The sequence below is a fragment of the Hemicordylus capensis genome, chromosome 2, assembly GCF_027244095.1.
Source record: "Hemicordylus capensis ecotype Gifberg chromosome 2, rHemCap1.1.pri, whole genome shotgun sequence".
NCBI classification, from domain to species: domain Eukaryota; kingdom Metazoa; phylum Chordata; class Lepidosauria; order Squamata; family Cordylidae; genus Hemicordylus; species Hemicordylus capensis.
Genome location: NC_069658.1, coordinates 228,763,141 through 228,784,974, shown reverse-complemented (window position 1 = coordinate 228,784,974; position 21,834 = coordinate 228,763,141). Strand labels below are relative to the sequence as shown.

General features: G+C 47.6%; 1 pseudogene; it reads right to left on the bottom strand.

Moving 5' to 3' along the window:
* LOC128341665 (zinc finger protein 420-like) overlaps positions 1-7,555 on the bottom strand; it is a 41,685-nt pseudogene extending 34,130 nt beyond the window's left edge.
* Between the last annotated feature and the right edge of the window lie 14,279 nt (positions 7,556-21,834).

The window sequence follows — 21,834 nt, the reverse complement described above, 5'->3', positions numbered from 1 at the left end:
GCAGTGGTACCATGCAGGTGGAATTCCAGTACCAGGGAGGTCCTCGCTGCTCCACCTCTTTTGACTTTCAGGTGCAAGAGAAAGCAGTATTTTTTCACAAGTGTTTGGGAGGTAGCAATGTTTAAATAATTTCAACCAGGTGATGATGGTAGGTCTTATGTCTAAATTATACAGGGCTGCTGTGTCTTCAGTTGCCTTAAGGGATTTGCACCAATTTTATACCTGTTTTATTCCATTTTGTGCGCAACTGTCTGATTCTTAATGAAAAGGAAAGACATTTCATATCACCATGAATAAACCCTCCCTGACAAAATGCAGATCTCCAGCTTATCTCAATCATGTCTTACAAATACATTCCACTCTGAGTGCTCTGAATGGGGGACATTCCTCCCTTTTGTTACTGAAAGGGGACAGACTCATTTGTCACTAAAGGGACAAGGCCATCAAGGTACAAGACTTAGCCCTTTTTCACAGCAGGTAACAGGTGCCGTTCCTTTAAACATGTAAATTTAGGCCCATTAAGGAGGAGGAACTTCCAGTTCGGAGTAGAAATCCCAACACCAGAGGGACATCAGAGATGCACCAGGCCTTCTCAGTGGATCCAAGAGCTGTCTATCATGGGAAGAGGAGGACAAGCTTCCCCCTCCGTAATGGCTATAAAAATAGATGGCAAGGGCCTGGCCAGCATTCACCATTTCCCATTTGCAAATGGGTGTTCCAGGGGCAAAGCTGTAGAGATTGATGCTCTCTCAGCCAAGGACTGGCCTATGGCTAGACTAAGGTAAAACTCAGCACTAGTTATTTAGTTAATGTAATGGAGGGTTACTTGCAAAAATCTTCTCCAGGTGCCTCGTAAAGTCATTCTCTACTGTCCAGTTGGTCTAGAGCAGGGATCTTGGGGCCTCAGATGTTACTGGACTCCAACTCCCATAATCCCCAACCATAGGTCCCTGGTGCTGGGGATTATGGGAGTTGAAGTCCAATACCATCTGGGGACCCAACACTGAGAATCCCTGGTCTGGAGCTGGGTTATGTGGACAGTGTCCTGTAAGGCCCAAGCCAGACAGTTCTAGGTTGTTGAAGCCATGTCTAAGCATGGTCAGTGGCTCTGGATCACTCTTTAACTGGTGGCAGCTTACGTCAAAAGAATGGTGTGCTCCTAGATTTGGATCAGAGTAATCTTTCTATTGAGGGAAAGTCCCAGGAAAACATAGAACAAACCCCGTTTTGTCACAACTTCACACAGCTAAAAGAAAGGACATGAGAGAACCTTTCCAGAAACGCTTCTCCCCCGAAACTGGGCTACCAGGAATCTCATCTGGTCTCACCTCGTTCACATCTTCAGACCAATGGAGCTACCCAGATGAAAGAAATGTTCTCACCTGCTGCTCTTCCTGCCTCTTGTCCTCTGCCTGGCTCAGGAGAAAACCTTCTGCCAGGGCCACCGCTTGGGAACTGGTCTCTGCTCCACATTCTCTCAACCAGCTCTCCATCTCTGGGGGCAGGATGGCCAGGAACTGCTCCAGGATCACCAGGTCCAGCATCTGAGCTTTTGTGTGTCTCTCTGGCTTCAGCCACTGATGGCAAAGCCTGTGGAGTTGGCTGCAAATCTCTCGGGGTCCCTCAGCCTCCTGGCAGAAGAACTGCCTAAAGCGCTGTCCATCTGAGTTGGTGGCATCCTCTCCCAGCCTCTTCTGCTCTGTCTTTCCCCAGCATTCCTCAGTGCTTTCACCCTCATAGCCTGCTCGGTATTCCATCTCCCTGTATTCCAGCTCCCTGGAATTCCTCTCCTCGGTATTCCAGCTCCCTGTATTCCAAAGCAGTTCCTGGGAATTCCTTGCCGTTCCTCCAATCACACTCTTAAAAGAAGGTGGGTCTGTTAAGTCTTGGGAAGCCAGGACCCTTTTCTCTCTTCAGTATTAATATTGTAATGCCGCTGTCAGGAACTTTACAAGAAAGACTAGTGACTGAGGATTGTCCCTGTAAGAAAGGAAGATGGCAGAGAGAGCCATTGCTTTTTGTGCCTCAGAAGAGGATCATCAGAGAGAGACTTCAGCAACACTGAGTGGTGGTGGTGGGCAAGTGCATCTTACCCAATCCCTTTGTAGAGATGCCCAATGAATCTGTGCCAGATGCATCTCTGATCAAGGCAAAGTGTGGGTGCATGGAGACTCATTTCTAAAGCCATCATCATATACCAGACTGGACCAAGTTTTTGCAGCTTATATGGCACAGAAGTTAAGATAAGCACATTAACTTGCAATTCTTTTCAGAGCACAAGTGAAAATGTAGAGCATCTTAACTCTCATCTTAAACTCAAGGTTTTTGGTTTTTTGTAATATGATACTTAAGCAGGTCTCAAAGAACAAGGTAGCACTTCCCCAAGAACACCCACATTTCTGTAACTCCTTCAACTAAAATGAACTCACAGTTTTCTTCAAAAATACAAAACTTAATGAAATTAGTGGATGAGACAGCAGCAGTGTGATCCCACCTCATGATTGCTATAAAACTGTATGTATGAGAACACCCCAAAAGAGGCAGGTAATTTTTGTTTGCTTCAAATACATACTTCATTTTTCTTTTCTTTCTTTAAAACACGCACACTTTTTTTAAAAGGGCGGAGAATCGGTGATAATGATGGTATCACTTTAAGAATTTAAGCTATAAAGCCGGCAAGGGTGGAGGTAGTGCTCAGGCAAGAGGAAGATCTGGAGGAAGTTGCAGGAGCTACTGGAGGGGTCTGAACATCTGCCTCCCTCCTGTCTGCTGTGTGGCCTGAAAGGTCTGGACTGGGACCATCCTTCTTGGACTGCAGAAGCTGAACTCCTTGGCCTTTCTACCTCCTTCCTACCTGAAGCCTGCAGGCTGCTCCTTTCCCTGGATGAGTGGGGGTCACCGTGGCCAGCTGGGCCCTGCTGGTGAGAGCAGTGGGGGTGTGGCTGGCCCAGGGCTGGGGCAGTGGTACAGCTGTTGGAGTGGCCGCCGAAGCTGGCCTTTGGGGGCAGGACTGAGGGCTGGGGCAGAATATTGGACTTCTGAATCTATCCTTAATATATATTGTTGATTGTGCTGGATCTAACTTTGAAATGGCATCGCCTTTCAAGGTTGTTAAATATATTGCTTCCTTGTTCTTGTGATTTCATTGTGATCTTGTTAAACTCTGTTAATTTTTGTGATTTTGTTATACTTTGTGCACCACCCAGAGTCGTTGAGAGTTGGGCGGTATATAAATTTAAATAAGTATTTAAAAATTGGGTTTTGGAGGGAAACATCCTGGAATGTGAAGCGGGTAAAAGTAGTAACACTCTCTCCCTAAAGGAAGCTCGCTTAGCAGCAGGGCCTCAAGAGAAGGGGCAGAGCTACCGTTGCACAAATGGGTTCGAAAAACCCGGGCCGCTGCCCCTCAGGGGCCACCCGCCGTGCCCGCACCACGCCCCTGTGTCTGACATCAGACGGAGGGGTGTTATTTCGCTCTTTTAAGCCATAGGCTCTGCTTAATAGTTCATGGCTGATATGAGGAATATTACTCAAAGTAGCCCTATAAAAATTAAAAGAACAAATTAGGTCTTACCTACATTGTCCTTTTAATTTCAACAAGCTGGGCTGGGAGCAGAGCATCTGCACCGCTGGTTCTCCCCCATCCTTCCCCCTCCCTCTTGGTTCCCCCCCCCCTTTTAACCCCCTTCTCGCCACCACCATTTTCTTCCCCCGCCCACCAACCACCAGCCCATTGCCGTTTTCCTCCCCCACCAGTCCACAAGCATGCACCACCACTTTCCTCTCCCTGTTGGCAGCTCACTCGTGAACTCTCACGAGAGCTGCCACACATGGGATTAGCGACAGGTATGCCTTAGAGAAATATATACAAGAACAAATTAGGTATTACCTAAATTGTCCTTTTAATTTCAACAAGCTGGGCCGGGAGCAGAGCATCTGCACCTCTGGTTCTCCCCGCTCCCTCTCGGTTACCCCCCCTTTTTTAACCCCCTCCCCGCTGCCACCATTTTCTTCCCCCGCCCGCCTGCCACCGCCATTTTCTTCCCCCACCAGTCCACAAACCTATATGCTGGCACCACCACTTTCCTCTCCCACTGCTGGCAGCTCACTCGTGAACCCATGCTGCTGCACTGCCACCACAAGAGTGGTGTTAGGGGGCATATTGGAGCAGCAGGAAGCTGCGTGGAGCAGTGGAGGAACAAGTGCAGACCTGCTCTCCTCACTTTTAATGCTACCCAATCTGCTCTTCGAATCTGTCCTCAAATCGCTATTCATGCCCAACCCCAATCTCAGTAAATTTTTTCTATGCTTTGCTGAGTGGCTGGGAGAAAGGGGGAAAAGGGAGCCCACAGTCTTGCCTAGGATCTCTGCTGGTCCCGATTCCCGTTTGTGTGTACTTAGAAGTAAGCTCCAGTTAAATCAATGGACTTACTTTCTAGAAAATGGTTAGACCACTTCTTAGGAAGCCTTCCTTTGATGCCTTAGCGATGGATAATTACAGGCCAATCTCCCTTGGTTGGGCAAGGTGATAGGTGGTCAACCAGCTCCAGGCAGTTCTGGAGGAAACTGATTATCCAGACACATTTCAAACTGGCTTTAGTGCTGGCTATGGGGTTGAGACAGCCTTGGTCAGCCTGATGGATGACCTTTACCGGGGAATCGACAGAGAGAGTCTGACACTGCTGGTTCTTTTCAATCTCTCTGCAGCATTCGATACCATTGACCATGGTATCCTTCTGGGTCGCCTGAGGGAGTTGGGGATAGGGGGCACTGCTTTGCAGTGGTTCTGCTCCTATCTCTCGGGTAGATTCCAGATGGTGGAGCTTGGTGACAGCTGCTCCTCAAAACAGGAGCTGTTATATGGAGTCCCTCAGGCTCCATTCTGTCACCAATGCTTTTTAATATCTACATGAAACCGCTGGGTGAGGTCATCAGGAGGTTTGGTGCTGGGTGTTATCAGTATGCTGATGACACCAAAATCTGCTTCTCCTTTTCATCATTATCAGGAAATGGCACTCATTCTCTAAATGCATGCCTACAGGCAGTAAGGGGCTGGATGAGGGATAACAATTTGAAGCTGAATCCAAGCAAGACTGAGGTGCTCATTGTATGGGCTCAGAATTTGAGGGATGAGTTATATCTCCCCATGAGTTAGGATGGGGTTACACTCCACCGGAAACAGCAAGTACGCAGCTTGGGGGTACTCCTGGACCCAAGCCTCACCCTGGTATCAGGTGGAGGCCATGGCTAAAAGTGCTTTCTATCAGCTTAGTCTGATTCGACAGCTGCGTCCATTCCTTGAAGAGGATGACCTCAAAACAGTGGTGCATCAACTGGCAACCTCCAGGCTTGACTTCTGCAATGCGTTCTACATGGGGCTGTCTTTGTACGTGGTTTGGAAACTTCCGTTAGTTCAAAATGTGGCAGCCAGATTGGTCTCTGGGACAACCTGGAGAGACCATATTATGCCTGTTTTGAAACGTACTGGCTGCTGATATGTTTCTGGGCAAAATACAAAATGCTGGTTATTACCTTTAAAGCCCTGAACAGCTTAGGTCCAAGGTACCTTAAAGAGTGCCCTCTTCTGCATGATCCCCACTGCACGTTAAGGTAATCTGAGGATGTCCGTCTCCAGTTACCACCAGTATGTCTGGTGGCGACTCAAAGTTGGGCCTTCTCTGTAGCTGCTCCTGAGCTGTGGAATGTCCTCCCTGCAGAAATCCATAATCTGAGTTCATTATTGATCTTCAGAAGAGCCCTTAAAGCCTGTCTGGCCTGGCCTTCCAATGTTTTTAAACTGTTGCAAATGTTCAGCTTGGTTCTCCTGGATTTTTAAATTGTTTAACTGTTTTAACTGTTAATTGATTTTAATTGTTTTTATTTTGATGTAAAGCTCCCTGAGCCATTTTTGGAATGATGGTATATAAATCAAATAAATAAATTCATTCCAAGCTTTGCCAAGAGCCTCTGCTTTCTCCCATTGGTGGGGGTGACAGAAAAGGGGTAGAAAAGGGTTGATACTGCTGCCCAGAAAAAAACCTCATTCCACACAGAGAAGGGGGAAATTAGAGGGACCATTTACCAGGCACCTATATTCAGAACCAGGAAGTCACAAGCTAGAAATTACCCCTCTTGCTAACATGCACACACATTCTCCAATAACACCCCCACATTGGGGAGTTCCTCAGCCAGGAAGTCCTGAGAGCAGAATGCTTTGCACAGAACAACAGATCTTAACCCTCGATTTTGACTGCACTGGAATGAAAAGGCTTAAACTGGCTTGATGCAAAGGGCAGTGGGCTGAAGGGGAGGCCCAGAAGCAAGGGTGGAGGCTGGAAGGGAAATGCAAGGCAGGAAAGCAGGGAGGGGAGTTTGGAAGTGCTGGCAGCAGGAGGAGAGGAGCCCACCCAGTGAATGGGGAAATGTTGTGCTGTTTTAGTTGGTGGTAATTTTAAGTTGCCTTTACGTGATTTTTAGGTTTGAGTTGTTGTTTAGTTAAACTGGAAACTGCCCTGAGATTTTATATAGGCTGGTATAAACATAGATAGATAAATAATTAAGGCAGGAAAGCAGCCATGAATGGGTGGGTGTGTGGCATGCCCAAGCAAGAGGAAGTGAGAGATTCCCTCCCTGACGTTTCACCCTCAGACATCCATAACTGGGAGCTTCTTTCCTACTATTGCTAAGCCAGAATATTCTGGCAGCAGATTCTTGTGGAAAACAACCCAGCCTTTGGGATACCTTGATTCAAACTGGTTTACACTGGTACAGCTGGAGGTGGTGGGAAGTCTTGTTTGGGGTCTTGGTGGGAGGAAGAGGGTGAAACACACCCAGCCCTTGTGAGGGAGGAACTCAAGTCAGGCAGGGAGGCAGTTGTGTCTGCAGGGGGAGGAGAGTTGTTAGGGAAGGCCACTGATGACCAGAGTGCTGTGGGAGGTTTGACCAGTGTCTGTCCTGTGAAGGATGCTGCCTTCTCCCAACTCCTTATCATTTATCTGGCTTCCTCACAGAGAGGAGTCTCAGTTGGCTGCTACAATCAGCTACTTTTACTTGTAAACCCCCCTCCAGCTATATTACAGGATGTAATTACAGGATGAAACTGCAGAGAAAGAGCTTCACTTCATGGGACGGAATATGTGCTGTGCTGCCGACCAACGATGTGTCAGGTGTCCGAATAGGATTGTGACCTGCGCCGGGAAACTTAGAGAGAGAAGGGAGCGTGGGGGAAAAAATATGTGGGGGGCAAATATGTTGTTCTGTGCCGAAATGTGTCTGCTAATGCATACTTGCATAAATATATCGTATGTAACATGGGGTGTGTGGGGGGGGGGGACGATGCTTATCTGGCGGGGTGGGGGAGGGAAGGGGACCCTCCAAAGGCCTCTAGTTCCAGACTCCCAAATTATCTCGGTGCATCACTGCCTGGTCCCCCTTCATTTCCTTACTTCCCTCCCCATCTCTCTGCCTATAAGAATGAACCTCTTACTCTTTCTCAGCACAGTTTTATCCTTGAAATGAGTTACTTACAGTTGATCCCTGTCCAGCCCGTCCTCGCCATCGCCAAAACTGAAAATGAATAAAGCTGCCTCCCACACAGAACTGTGGGCGGAGCACAAACAGGAAATCCATAGCAGAGAACCAATCGGCTGGCTCCAGGGACAGGAAGAAGGACAGATCGAGGTACTGATTGGAGAAAGTCCTCTCCAACGCCTCCTCCAGGTTCCATTCAGTCGATTTGCTCCTTCTGCCGCCAGTCAGATGCTCAGCCCCGTGGTCTCAGGGATGGGGGGGGTTCTTCGCGCTCCTCTCCAGCCAGCCCAGCAGCCCCTCCCTCTCCCTGTCCTGCCTGCTCCCGGCTTCAGAGAGGCTCGGCAGGCGGGCTGGTTCTTCGTGTCCTTCCCTGCCTGCTGCCTGGTTGGGAGGAGAGAGGGAGGGGCAGGCTGCTCCGGGTGGGGGCCATGATCGCCCTGCTTCCCCCCCACCCCACGCCGCCAAAGGACGGCCCTGAAATGATATGAATCATGAACTATATAGGGGGCTTGCAGGAAATGAAGTGACTTTGGAGGGATTTTGCAGAGGATACTTGGGGCTTCCAGGGCTAAGAAGCGCGAGGCCGAGCAGCTGGACTTCTGGAATGTGCTCCTGGGCAAGGAAAACTTCTGTTTCAAAGTCTTTGATGTTTCTGTTGACTCAGAGGGAGAAAACCAGCAGAGTCCTCTGCATCTTTACTAGAAGCCAGACCCATTAGACACTGGGCTTTACTCAGGAGTAAGCGGCCACTCTAGATTCCTCCCCCTCGTCCCCCAGCAGATGCCTTTGAAACTCAAATGTTCTTGCTCTGGGCAAAAGCTCTGTAGGTAGGAAGTCATTCTCAGTTCTTTGGGAAAGTCAGCCCAAAAGGGGGGGGGGAGCCGCGAGCAGGAGGCCCCGCATGTTCCACGGAGAAGGGATATCATGCGAGGGGGGAGGACCTTCCTGAGCAAAGAAGAAGCTTCGGGCAAGGGCGGACTCCGTAGGGGGTGGCAGGGTGCTCTGGCACCTCCTCTGAAAATTCCTGACCGAAGCAAAGAGCAGGCAGGAGGAGACTCCCCGCCTCTGTCTGTTGTTCAAGATGGATTGATTCTTTCTTTCGAACTGTAAGATTGAGGGGCGGGGGCAAGGGTAGGCTGATGCTGCTCCCGCCCCCCGTTTATCCCAGGAGGCAGCTGATTGGCTCCCTGCTATTTGCTCCCTCGTTTGTGCTCCGCCCATAGCTCTTGAGGGGCAATCCAATGTTGAATTCAGCTGCTCTATTTTTCGGGCTGCACGCCTGGAAGGATCAGAGATCTGCTAAACTGGAGGGTGTGGGAAGCAGAGAGCAATGTTGCCTTCGCCCAGCTGAAAAGCGCACTGAGCCAACAAGTTCCGACTGAGTCAACAAGGCGGTTCAGGTGGAGATGGAACAGAAATATTGTGTTTCCCCCGCCCTATACTGATCAGGATGGTGTGTCTCTTCTTGGGGAATAAAGTTCTGCTGAGAAGGTTCTTGTACCTACAAACGCCTTCTTATTTCATTCATTCAATGTCTATACCGCCCTTCCTAAAGTGGCTCAAGGCAGTTTGCATTAAAATCAAACACACACCATGAAACATTTTTTAAAAAAACAACATGTATTATATGTACTTTAAAACTGTACTGAAGGGAGGGTTGCCAACATTCTGTTGCCCAAATAAGGGACACAAGTCAAAGGCGGGTGGGCACTTCAGGGGCAGGGCGTTCATCCAAACCCCCAGCTCAGCGCAAGACAGAACATTCCCCACCCGGGCTGGCACTGCCACTAGCCCAGGCTGTTCTCTTCTCCCCCACCCACCCCCCGCTCAAGTGGGGCTTCCCGGTGGCGGATGGAGAAGGGGAAAGCAACGGTGGCAGATAATAATGATAATATTTCAGTCTCATGTTCCTTCCATCACTTTAACCAATGACATTCTACCGCCCGCCCCCAGCCCAGACCTTACCCTAATAGCTGAGTACTGCCCAGAACTTGGCTGGCGCTGCTGTGTGAGCCAGGAGGAAGGACTTTTGCATGCTGAAGGTGGAGAGAGACTCCTCCCTGACACCTAGGAAGGCTGCTGCCAATCAGTGTAGACAAGGTGGAGCTCGCTCGACCAGTGGTCGGACTTTCTAGAAGGCAGCTTCCTAACTTTGAAGCACATGTCTGCTTCCATGTTAACTCCCCCAGAGAAATTTGCTGCTGAATATTTTACAGCCCCACACGGGCTTTGGTGCAAGCCCCACCCGCCCATCAAGCAGCCTGGGAGCAAACTCGGCAGTGGCAGCCCACGCTGGTTGCCACTGCCGCGCACCAAATGTGGAGGAACGAGCATCTTGGATGGAACAAGCACTTCCCCCCAAAATTATGGGACATCCTGGCCCACCCAGGACCGTTGGCAACCCTAACTGCAGGCTCTCTCAAACCTGAGGCTCCAGATGTTGTTGGATTACAACTCCCATCATCCCCAGCCACAACAGCCAATGGTCAAAGGGATGATGGGAGTTGGGTCTCCAGAGGCTGCCAAAGTACAAGCTAGAGAATTCATACTCAATTTCTGAGAAAGACGGCTCTCTCAGCCTGGAGTTGCTTTGGTGATGGAAGAGGAAGACTCCACTTCCTAATCCCAGAACAGCTAGAGGTCATGAGGTTCGGAACTCTGCGGAATGTCTTAGGAGAAAATGCCACCAGCTTAGATGCACAGCGCCAACACTTCAGACAGTTCTGCTAGCAGGAGTCCAAGGGTCCCTGAGAGGTTTGCAGCTGACTCCACAAACTTTGCAATCAGTGGCTGAAGCCAGAAAGACACACAAAAGCCCAGATCTTGGACCCGGTGATCCTGGAGCAGTTCCTGGATATCCTCCCACCGGAGATGGAGAGCTGGGTTAGGGAATGTGGAGTGGAGACAGTGCCCAGGTGGAGACCCTGGCAGAAGATTTCCTCCTTAGCCGGGCAGAGGACAAGAAGCAAGAAGAGCAGCAGGTGGGAGTTTGTTTCATTCTGAAAATTTCCTGGGCAAAAGATGAACACAGAGGCAGTCTTAGAAATCCAGTCTGGTAGCCCTTTCTTTTGTGGTGGTGGTGGTGGGGAACATTATGGGGAGGGCTGTCCTAGGCTCCTTGCTTCTGCCTGCAGGATACCTTCATACTTATATCTCAGGGAATAGCTCACACTAGGTTTGCCAGGTCCAGGTGGTGAAAATAGTCAAAATCCGTCACCACAAAAGTGGAAATAGTTGGTGCTGGTCACCAAAAGAAGTATCTCAAAACTCTCCATTTTGCATTTAAAAATTGCATCCATTTGACATATGCTACTTGGCATAATATATGCATGTGTGAATTATATGTTGTGAACTGATATGGTTTCCTCCTTTGTGTGGATTCATTGATGTTTCTTCAGGTCTGAGCTGCAGCTATAGCTCTTTCCACACTCTGGGCATTGCTATGGTTTCTCTCCTGTATAAGAACATAAGAATCTAAGAATAGCCCAGCTGGATCAGGCCCAAGGCCCATCTAGTCCAGCATCCTGTTTCACACAGTGGCCCACCAGATGCTGCTGGAAGCCCCAGGCAGGAGTTAAGGGCATGTCCTGTCTCCTGCTGTTACTCCCCTGCAACTGGTACTCAGAGGAAACCTGCCTTTGAGGCTGGAGGTGGCCTATAGCCCTCCAATTACTAGTTGATGATAGACCTCTCATAGGAACATAGGAAGCTGCCATATACTGAGTAAGACCATTGGTCTATCTAGCTCAGTATTGTCTTTACAGACTGGCAGCGGCTTCTCCAAGGTTGCAGGCAGGAATCTCTCTCAGCCCTATCTTGGAGAAGCCAGGGAGGGAACCTGGAACCTTCTGCTCTTCCCAGAGCGGCTCCATCCCCTGAGGGGAATATCTTACAGTGCTCACATTTCTAGTCTCCCATTCATATGCAAGCAGGGTGGACCCTGCTTAGCTAAGGGGACAAGTCATGCTTGCTACCACAAGACCATGAAGTCATCCAAACCCCAAAACCCAGGTTGTTGGCTATCACCACATCTTGTGGCAGCCATGTTCTGTCACCACATTTTGTGACAGAAAATTCCACAAGTTGATTATGCATTGTTGATTATGCAGTGAATAATAAGGACTGAGCCATGACAAACTCTTTCCTCAATCTGAACACTGATATGTCTTTTCTACCCTGTGTGGATTCTTTGATGGGAAACAAGGCGTGAGCTAGAGGTCTGAAGCTCCTTCCACACTCTGAGCATTGATATGGTGTCTCCCCTGTGTGGATTCTTTGATGAGAAGTAAGGTGTGAGTGCTGGATGAAGCTTTTTCCACATTCTGAACACTGATATGGTTTCTCCCCTGTGTGGATTCTTTGATGGGAAGCAAGGCTTGAGCGGTGATTGAAACTCTTTCCACACTCTGAGCATTGATATGGTTTCTCCCGTGTGTGGATTCTTTGATGGGAAACAAGGATATAATTGCAGCTGAATCTCTGGCCGCACTGTGAGCATTCATAGTTTTTCTCATCTGCACAAGCTCTTGGATGTCTGCTGAGCCTTGTTTTCCTGGTTAGTTTGTTTGTTATGAGAGACTTTTTATTTCTTCTTTTTCTTTTCCAATTCTCTTCTTTAACTGGAATTTCAGGGTCGTTTGATCTTTGAGGCGCAACAGGTCTCCTCACCAACTGATAGTTTGCTTCCGTTTTCCTTCCTGGCTGCTCGCCCTTTCTTTGGCTCACCCTTCCATCACCTACAGAAATGGAAGAGAGGGAGAAATGGAGCTTTAAATATTGTATTACATTCCCATGTGAGGAAAGGAATGCAACATTCTGCAGTGGGAAGATCCTGCTCTAAAGATCTATTTCCCAATGCAGATCTCTATGAAGATTTTAACAGTGGTTGACTCTTTCTGGCATGTCATGCAATTGATTCTGCTCTTCAGCAACTATTCCTATTACCACCAGAAGACGTACATTGAATTCAGTGTATTCAATGTACGTCCTTGGGTTGTAATAGGAATAGCTGTCCCAGATGTAGATAACGGGAAGCCCTTTTATGAGCGAAAACCATCTTGCATTAGATTCGGCCATAGTAGCATTGCATGAACTTCGTGCGGATGGTGGAGAGGAGTTGGATGGGGAAATATTTGTTATTACTCCAGCACAGGGATGTGCAGCCTTTCAAACTCCTGAGGAAACTCCTGCTCAAAACAATCAGGGACTTCCATCCAGTATAGACTAAGCTTCAAGATAGCGATGTGGAAATAGATCCTGCCGAAATAATTGAGGCACCTGATCCCCCAGTTAGAGACCCAAAACAAACCTAGAGGAGGTCTAGCAAGGACAGGCCTGATAATTCCAAGGTTATGAGACCAGAAACCTACTGCTCTGCTCTCCTTTGACTTCTACAAACTTGGCCTTGTGCATCCAAGGAATAAAGACCCACACCTGAAGTTTCAATGACAGCCACCCACTTTGCCAATACAAATCCACAATCACAGCTAAGGGAAGGTGGAACCTCACCCAGAGCGACCAGATGCCCTCCGTGATTTCTCTGTGTAGAGCTCTTTGGTCTGGATTCAGCAGAACCCACTCCTCCTCCGTGAACTGCACAACCACCTCTTCCAAGCTCACTGGTCCCTGAGAGAAGATGAAAGCATTTCCTCCTTAGTGACAGTGTAGCAATCCAGGAAGACAGTAACAGTGAGGTGGATGGGTCTCCTTTCAGAAGTCCTAAAGGTGTTGTGAACCAGCCTGGCTACAGGGGAAATCCATAGCTGCCATTTGTTTCTCTACTGCTTGAATTGATATTCTATGTTCTTACGAAAGCAAATTGTACCAATGTCCACACTAGAAAGGAGAGAATGCATGTATGGAAAGAGTGAATGAGCATTCATGCCAGAAGGATGAAGATGGAGGCCATCTAGGCGGTCTGGGCAAACATGGCCCTCCAGCTGTTTGTGAACTACAGCTGCCACATCTCCATCCACAACAATTGTGGCAGGGGGATTATGAAAGTTGTAGTTCAACAAAAGCTGGAGGACCAAGTTTTCCCACCCCTGAGTCAGAGTATAGAGTGACCAGAAGGGAGGTGAAGCCTGTGTAATACAGAATATCCTGGAGCCCAGAGGAGGAAAAGCACACCAAAGGGCCAAGACAAGAGGCAGTTTCCTGACAAGGAGGATGGTTGGCCGAAGAGTGCATCCCTAAAAAGACAGACTCCTTGGAGGGAGGGCATTGCTTCCCAGATTGTGAGCCTGTGAAACCAGCTTCTGCCAGATCAAGCCATCAAAGGAAATTACAAAAAACCCAAGGTGCTGGCCAGAGAGAGGGCAGACTAAAAGGTTCTATTTTGCAAACAGCTTATTTGGGAGACGGCTGACTAATACTTCCGAGCAGAGGTGAACAAACCCCACAACTCCTGGCCTTTTCCACCTTCACGCTACATTCAGGTTTGGCCAACCCCAGATGTATGCATTAGGAAGTATAAACACTAACTATACTCTCTCTTGCACAACTTCAAGACATTCTATACTTTGAGCCTCTGCTTGTCAGTTGTTGTGAACTCCACGGCATCAAAGCCTGGTCATACACGCTTCCTTCGCACTCAAGGCAGCAATTCCTTGCCATAAAGCAGGCAGGGTGGGTGTTTGATGCAACTGGCGGGTTTCAGAAATTACAAGACGAGATGCCACAACTACGAAGGCCCTGCTCAAAAGACAGGAAAACGAATGGGAGTCTTTTAAAAAGATATTCAGAGTCAGGCAGGCTCATACATAGCAGGGGAAACTTCAGGGAGCTTGGGCCAGTTAGTTTAGGGCTTTAAAGGCCAAATCAGGACTTTACATGCGTAACCTCTGCCGATGTGTTTCCCCACTAGCTGCTGATATGTTTCCGGGCAAAATACAAAGTGCTGCTTATTAACTTTAAAACCCTGCATGATCCCCATCACACATTGAGGTCATCTGGAGAGGTCCGTCTCCAGTTACCACCGGTACGTCTGCTGGCGACTCAGAACCGGGTATTTTCTGTAGTTGCTCCTGGCCTATGGAATGCACTCCCGGCAGACATCAGCAGTTTAGGCTCACTGTTCGCCTTTAATAGAGTCCTAAAGACTTACTTATTTGGCCTGGTCTTCCAAGGTTTTTAAATTAAGTATTTTAATTGGGTTTTAATTGTGTTAAAATTGTTTTGATATTGTGTTTTAAATGATGTTTGTTTTTATGTTTTTAATACTATATTTACTGCACCCAGAGCCTCTGGATGGGGCGGTTTATGAATGAATGAATGGACCTCCGAAGCCCTTAACGATCTGGGACCTGCACACCTCAGGGGTGGATTTCTCTCTCCTGGGTCCCTCCCTCCTCTTCACTCATGAAGGTCTCTGGGAGAGGACTTGCTTCACATCTCTCTATTTAACATGCTTCAGCCTTAGAAAATCCTCCCAAAGATCTTGGGTTTGCTAGAATTTCACTATATACCATTTATCCTGTTGACTTTAACCCTCTCCAGACATTCAGGGAAACAACACTGCATACACTTACATGTGCTGAAAGTGAGTCACAAGTTCTGCCCAGGCCTGTCACTCACCACCTCCTCTGTGCCACTTAGGGATGGGATGGCACTCCCCTGAAGAAGTCACCGCTGTATCCGTGATGGCGGATGCTTGCATGATACGGAGGCCCAGGCAAATTCCTTCTGTATCAAATATTTCTGTGCCATTTATGCATTTGGAGATATTACTCCAAGGACTGACATTGGGGGAACAAATCAAGTCAAGTCATACAATGAAATACTCTCTTCTCCATTTACTTCCCACGCTGGATCGTGGGCACAGTTCATAGCACCAGACTGGACACCTGAAAATCTTGCATGTTGAAATTAAAGTCATTCTTAATCTAGGGCAAGAAGATGGAGAGAAGCTTCTGCCACATAAAACCAAACAACAGATCCTGATAATATAACCAAATCAACAATAAAAAACACTAAATATGTGAATATTAATTATATTGAAAGTAGATCAATAATTTGTATATATAGTGATCTGGATATATATATATATATATATATATATATATATATATATATATATATATATGATGTAATGACCAAACATAACAATACATATACACAAACAATAAAACAATAATATCGAAAACTATGAGACTACAACAGTTTTCTGGTATTATATGCTGTTTCAATATGTCTTTTCCAAGTGTCCAATAAACTGATTATCTTTGATATGTATCAGAAGTGGTGTCTTGCTATTGTTTCTCTGTTGGACAATGACCATTTCTAAGAGTTCTAATTTCTTAGTTCTATTTTTGCTCTTATGTTCTATAATTTTGAATTCTTAATGGTCTACTAGTCTGACCCACATAGAAAAGACCACAGGGACAGACAATTGCATAAACGCCATTTGTGGATTGACAAGCAGTAAATGTCTTAAGTATAATTCTCTTGCCCTCTGCTGGATTCATGAACAATGGAGCTGAATTCAAGAGAAAAAACATCTCTTAGGTTTATCATGATTACATTTTTCAAAAAGTTTAAGTCTGGAAACTTGGTCTGACCATTGCTTAGCCTTTATATAACTTGTTTTGGATAATCTCTAGATGTCAATGCAGAAGCATATGCAGCTAAATATTCACATATTTAGTGGGTTATTGGTTGGTTTTGGTTATATTATCAGGATCTGTTTGGTTTTATGTATTACATTTCAGGTCCTTCACGTTGTTGTTTTGTTGTTTGATAAGCTTGTTGTCTCCACACAACTGGAAATGGAATGTAAAAGAAGACCCGGATTTCAGAAGGGAGGCAGATCAAGTGAAATACATACCCCATTCCTTCTTACCTAGCAAGGTGGCCCCTCTGTCACCCTCTTCCACCATCCCCCTGAAAAGCAGATTCTCTCTGGGATCCGATGGAACCTTCTTTGCCTCAGATAAATCTTTGTCCACTCTTGATCTCCTCGGTCCCTAAAAGACCAAAAAGGGAATGGAGAGAGGAGTTAGGAAATGGTTTCCATCTAGGACTGCTTCTGCCACAGCAACCTCCCATTGCACCCACCAAGACCTTCCTTGGTGATGCTGCAACATGTTCCATCTCAGTGTCTCAGGTACCCAAGGGCACGGCCTTCTCAGCAGTAGCACCAAGAAGGTGGAATTCCAGTCCCAGGGAGATCTTTGCTGCTCCATCTCTTTTGACTTCCAGGTGCAAGACAATGCAGTATTGTTTCACAAATGTTTGAGAGTTAACAATGTTTAAATAATTTCGACCTGGTGATGATGGTAGGTCTTATGTCAAATTTAGACAGGGCTGCTGTGTCTTCAGTTGCTTTGATTTATTTGGACCAACTTTACACCTGTTTTATTCCATTTTGTGTGCGATTGTCTGATTTTTAATGAAAAGGAGAGACATTTCAAATCACCATGAAGGAACCCTCTGTGACAAAACGCAGATCTCCATCTTATCTCAATCATGTCTTACATAAACACTCCACTCTGAGTGCTCTGAATGGGGGACATTCCTCCCTTTTGTTACTGGAGGGAGACAGTCTCTTTTGTCATTGAGGAGAGAAGGCCATCAAGGTACAAGCCTTAACCCTTTTTCACAGCAGGTAACTGGCTCAAACTGGACCCGCCTTTAAACATGTATGTTTAGGCCCATTAAGGAGGAGGAACTTCCAGTTTGGAGTGGAAATCCGAACACTAGAGTGACATCAGAAATGCACCAGGCCTTCTCAGTGGATCCAAGAGCTGTCTATCCTGGGAAGAGAACAGACTTCCCCCTCTGTAACGGCTATAAAAATAGACAGCAAGGGCTTGGCCAGCATTCACAACTTTCCACTTGCTAATGGGTGTTCCAGGGGAGAAGCTGTAGAGATTAATGCTCTCTCAGCCAAGGATTGCCCTACTGCTAGACTAAAGTAAAACTCAGTGCTAGTTATCTAGTTAATGTAATGGAGTATTACTTGCAAAAATCTTCCCCAGGTGTCTCGTAGAGCCATTCTCTACTGTTGAGTTGTTTTTTCAGCATAACAGATTGTGGTCTAGAGCTGGGTTGTGTGGACAGTGTCATGTAAGGCCCAAGCCAGACCGTTCTAGGTTGTTGAAGCTGTGTCTAAGCATGGTCAGTGGCTTTGGATCAGTCTTCTATTGGTGGCAGCCTATGTCAAAAGAACGGTGTGCTCCTTGATTTGGATCAGAGCAATCTCTCTATTGAGGGGAAATCTCAGGAAAACATAGAACAAACCCAATTTTGTCACAACATGACACAGTTATAATAAAGGACCTGAGACAACTTTTCCAGATACGTTTCTCCTCCAAAACTATGCTACTAGGGATCTCACCTCATTCACATCTTCAGCACGAGGGAGCTACCCAGATGAAAGAGACATTCTCACCTGCTGCTCTTCCTGCCTCTTGTCCTCTGCCTGGCTCAGGAGAAAACCTTCTGCCAGGGCCACTGCTTGGGAACTGGTCTCTGCTCCACATTCTCTCACCCAGCTCTCCATCTCTGGTGGTAGGACACTCAGGAACTGCTCCAGGATCACCAGGTCCAGCATCTGAGCTTTTGTGTGTCTCTCTGGCTTCAGCCACTGGTGGCAAAGGCTGTGGAGTCGGCTGCAAATCTCTCGGGGTCCCTTGGCCTCCTGGAAGAACAACTGCCTAAAGCACTGTCCATCTGAGCTGGTGGCATCCTCTCCCAGCCTCTTCTGCTCTCTCTTTCCCCAGCATTCCTCAGTGCTTTCACCCTCATGGCCTGCTCCAGAGCCAGCTCGGTATTCCATCTTTCCCAAGGCAATTTCTGGGAATTCCCAAAGATCTCTTTGCTCTTCTGCCAATCACACTCTTAAAAGAAGGTGGGTCTGTTAAGTCTTGGGAAGCCAGCACCCTCCTCTCTCCTCAGTATTAATATTGTAATGCCACTGTGAGGAACCTTACAAGAAAGACTAGTGACTGAGGATTATCCCTGTAAGAAAGTAAGATGGATAGTAAGACTCATGGAAAAACCACAGATTGGGTGGTGGTTGCGGGGGGGAGGATCCATCACTGAGTGGCCCTGGCAAGAACTCCACACGGCACCTTTGTCCACCCCAACAGCTCTCCCATCCAGCCCCTGTCTGTGTCATGCCCCCACCCGAGGACACTAGAGAGGAGTGGGGGGCAGGGGACTTGCTAGAAAGTGGGGAGAAGGAGCAGGCTGGTGATGTGAGTGGGGAGGTAGTTGAGACAGGCCAGGGCGAGTGTGTGTGTCGCAGGAGGGGCCAGCAGGGCCGGTGATCTTTGGAGAGAAGTGTCAGGATCTGAGTCAGAGATTAAACAGCCACTATCTTCTCTCCCCGCAGGTGGGGGAAACGTCAACAGCAGATGAAGGGATTACATAGAAGTAGTCAATTGACAAGAAGGCAGCAGGAGCTGGATTGAATCTATGGCAACCGGTGGGGGTGGAATGTTGATTATGTGCATGTGGCTGCTGACTATAAATTTGGCAGACTGTGCCTTGAACAAACTGCTGGAAACAACACGTCTAATCTGTTTGGAGCTTTTGTTGGAGAATTTTGGGACTCTGGAGTTTGGGCTCCTGAAGTTTCCTGGAAAGCCTGGGTTATCAGATATGTACTGGGTCTGTCCCACTGAGTTGAACAGACTTCACTCCCTTCTATGTGTGCATAACTGCATCCATTCCCATCCAGTGCCAACAAATGACTACAGTGCTATACACTGCCCTTGAGCATGGAGGTTCTACATGAGAACAAAATGACCTGTGAACATGGATGCGTCATTTCCTCAGTATGGTCAAGTGAAGCTTCCATATTCACAGGTAATTGGGCTCTGATGTAGAACCTCCATGATCAAGAGCAGTCATGGGCGTAACGATGGGGGGGCAGGGGGGGCACGTGCCCCCGGCGCCACTCTGATTGATCACGTGGGGGGCGCCAAAAAGTACCCCCAAGATCCCCTGCCTTTTTCGGGGGAATTTTTTTTTTTTTTTTAGTCAGCCCCCCTCCCCCGGTCCCGGCGCCAGCTCCGGCACTGGGCACCGCGTTTGCCGTCCCGTTTGAAGTGCCTGCCTGCTTTGCAAACTGCAGCGTCGGCAAGGCAGCTCTCTTTGTCTCTCTTCACACTCAAAACTCCAAGAGTCCTCTGACGCCAGTCGCGCATGCGTGTTTGGCCTGGGAGAGCTCGTTGCCTGCACGTGCACACACTTGCCGTGCTGTGCATCAGGCTGGAAAGGAGCGGACCGGGGAGGACGGAGGAAGGAAGGATTCGGCAGCTAGCCAGCGTAGGAAAGGGGGACAAGCAAGGACGGAGCATTGAGCAAGGAAACAATAGGTGTGTGTGTGTGAATGATATCAGATAATCTCTTTCTCTTTCGCGAAATCTCGTCCTCCCAGCCGCAGTGACTTAAAAGCCCAGCTTTAGGGGGCTCAATAGTCTATTGTGTGGGCTGGGGGAATCCAGCTGTGAGCCTGCCCCTGAGGGCTTAATTCAGTCAAACTGCAATAGTTAGTCCCAGCTTGATCTCTTATTCTGACTTAAAGAAATAGCTTCCTGAGTGAGTCCTTACTTGAGAATTGCATGAAGTGAATTATGTCGGCATTCAGCGCGCAGGCAAAGATACGTGGTTTGGTTCCACTGACCCTTCTGGCTCAGCGGGTTTGCTGGGTTGTTGCTGTTTTTGAATAAACTGAAAACCTGCTACGCCCGTCGCCTGTTAAGCCAGAGGGACCGAGTGAGGAGAAATGAGCCCGATGCAAAGCAGCAGCCGCCGCCTCTCTGCAAGAGCTCCGGCTGGCTTCAGGCTCCGCGTTTCCTACGGAGGCGGCTTCTTTGTGTCAAGCAGCTCAGGGTCGCACCTGACCCCCTTTCCCGGCACGTGGAAACAGCCCTCCCCCCCCACCCCACCCGCCGGGCGCGCGCGCTCTGCCACCCTCTGCAGCATCACCCCATCTGACTGGCTCTCCGCGCCTTTCTCCCTCCCTTCCTCCCTCTCTTTTTTCTTGTCTGACTTCCTTCCTTCCTCTCTTAGTTTCTCTCTCTCTTTCTCTCTCTCTTCCTTCCTTCATATCTCTTTCTTTCCTTCTTTCTTTCTCTATCTCTTCCTCCCTCCCTCCCTCTCTTTCTTCCCCCTCTCTTTTTTCTTGTCTGACTTCCTTCCTTTCTTTCTCTTCCTTCCTCTCTCAATTTCTTTCTCTCTCTCTCTATTCCTTCCTTCCTTCCTCTCTCTTTTTCCTGTTTTTCTTTCTCTATCTCTCCCTCCCTCCCTCTCTCTCTCTCTCTCTCTGCCCCCTCTCTCTTTTCTTGTCTGACTTGCTTTCTTTCTCTCTTCATTCCTCTCTCAATTTCTCTCTCTCGCTCGCTATTTTATGCTTTTATGGTTCTGCTGTTCTACTTGGTTGTGGGTTTTTTTCATTGGTTTTCCATAATTTGTCAGTCACCCTGAGAATAGCTATTCTGAAGGTCAGGGCATACATTTTTTAAATACCAGTAAATAAATGACAAATATGTCAATGCTCAGTAGGACATTTCAAAGCAGTGTTTTATGTGTTCCGTTTCCTTGTGAGAAAAGTATACTGGAGATGTATTGTGTAGGGCTGCCAAGTGGGGAAAGGACAGCTTTTTCTTTCGCTTGCATGACAAGCTGCACCTGCTGAAATTCCCTCTTCTCTGCATCTCTCCAGGAGACCTGCTCTCTTTTCCATTTGGCAGCCCTAGTATTGTGTGTCTGAAATGTCAAAGGAGGGAAAAGACAACTACTACTTTTATCACAACATTGGCTCCCCCAAAGCAACAGCACACCCTTGTTGCTTCTTGCAGGCAGCTTCAAAGGCTCAGTCTCCATTTGTCCTTCTTGTCCTCCTCTGCCCAACTCATTCCTGTAACTGGCACAGACAGATTTTCTCTTGCTAGTCGGGAAAGGGAATGGGGGGGAGGGGGAGGGACGGGCTGTTCTCCTCAGCCACAGTTTGCCTGCTGCTGCCCGGCACCTAAACCTCCACCAATTTAATTAACCAAGTCTAAACCTCCACCAAGTCTAAACCTTCACCAATTTAATTAACTAGACTGAAAATCAGATGAACAGTGAATAAAACTTTTATGGTTCAATTTTATGGAGCAATTAGTGATTATTTAAGCATGGTGCTGCCAAACAGTTTGTAAATAAAACTAGTAGCCCTTGAAAAAAATAGCTGGAATTAATTGTAGGTTGGGGCCGGGGGAGAAAGTATATACTTCAACATTTAGAAGATCAAGTGAGTCTTTTTTTATGTTCACTAAAAAAAATATTGCAAGTGCAAAAAGGGAAATTTGCTTA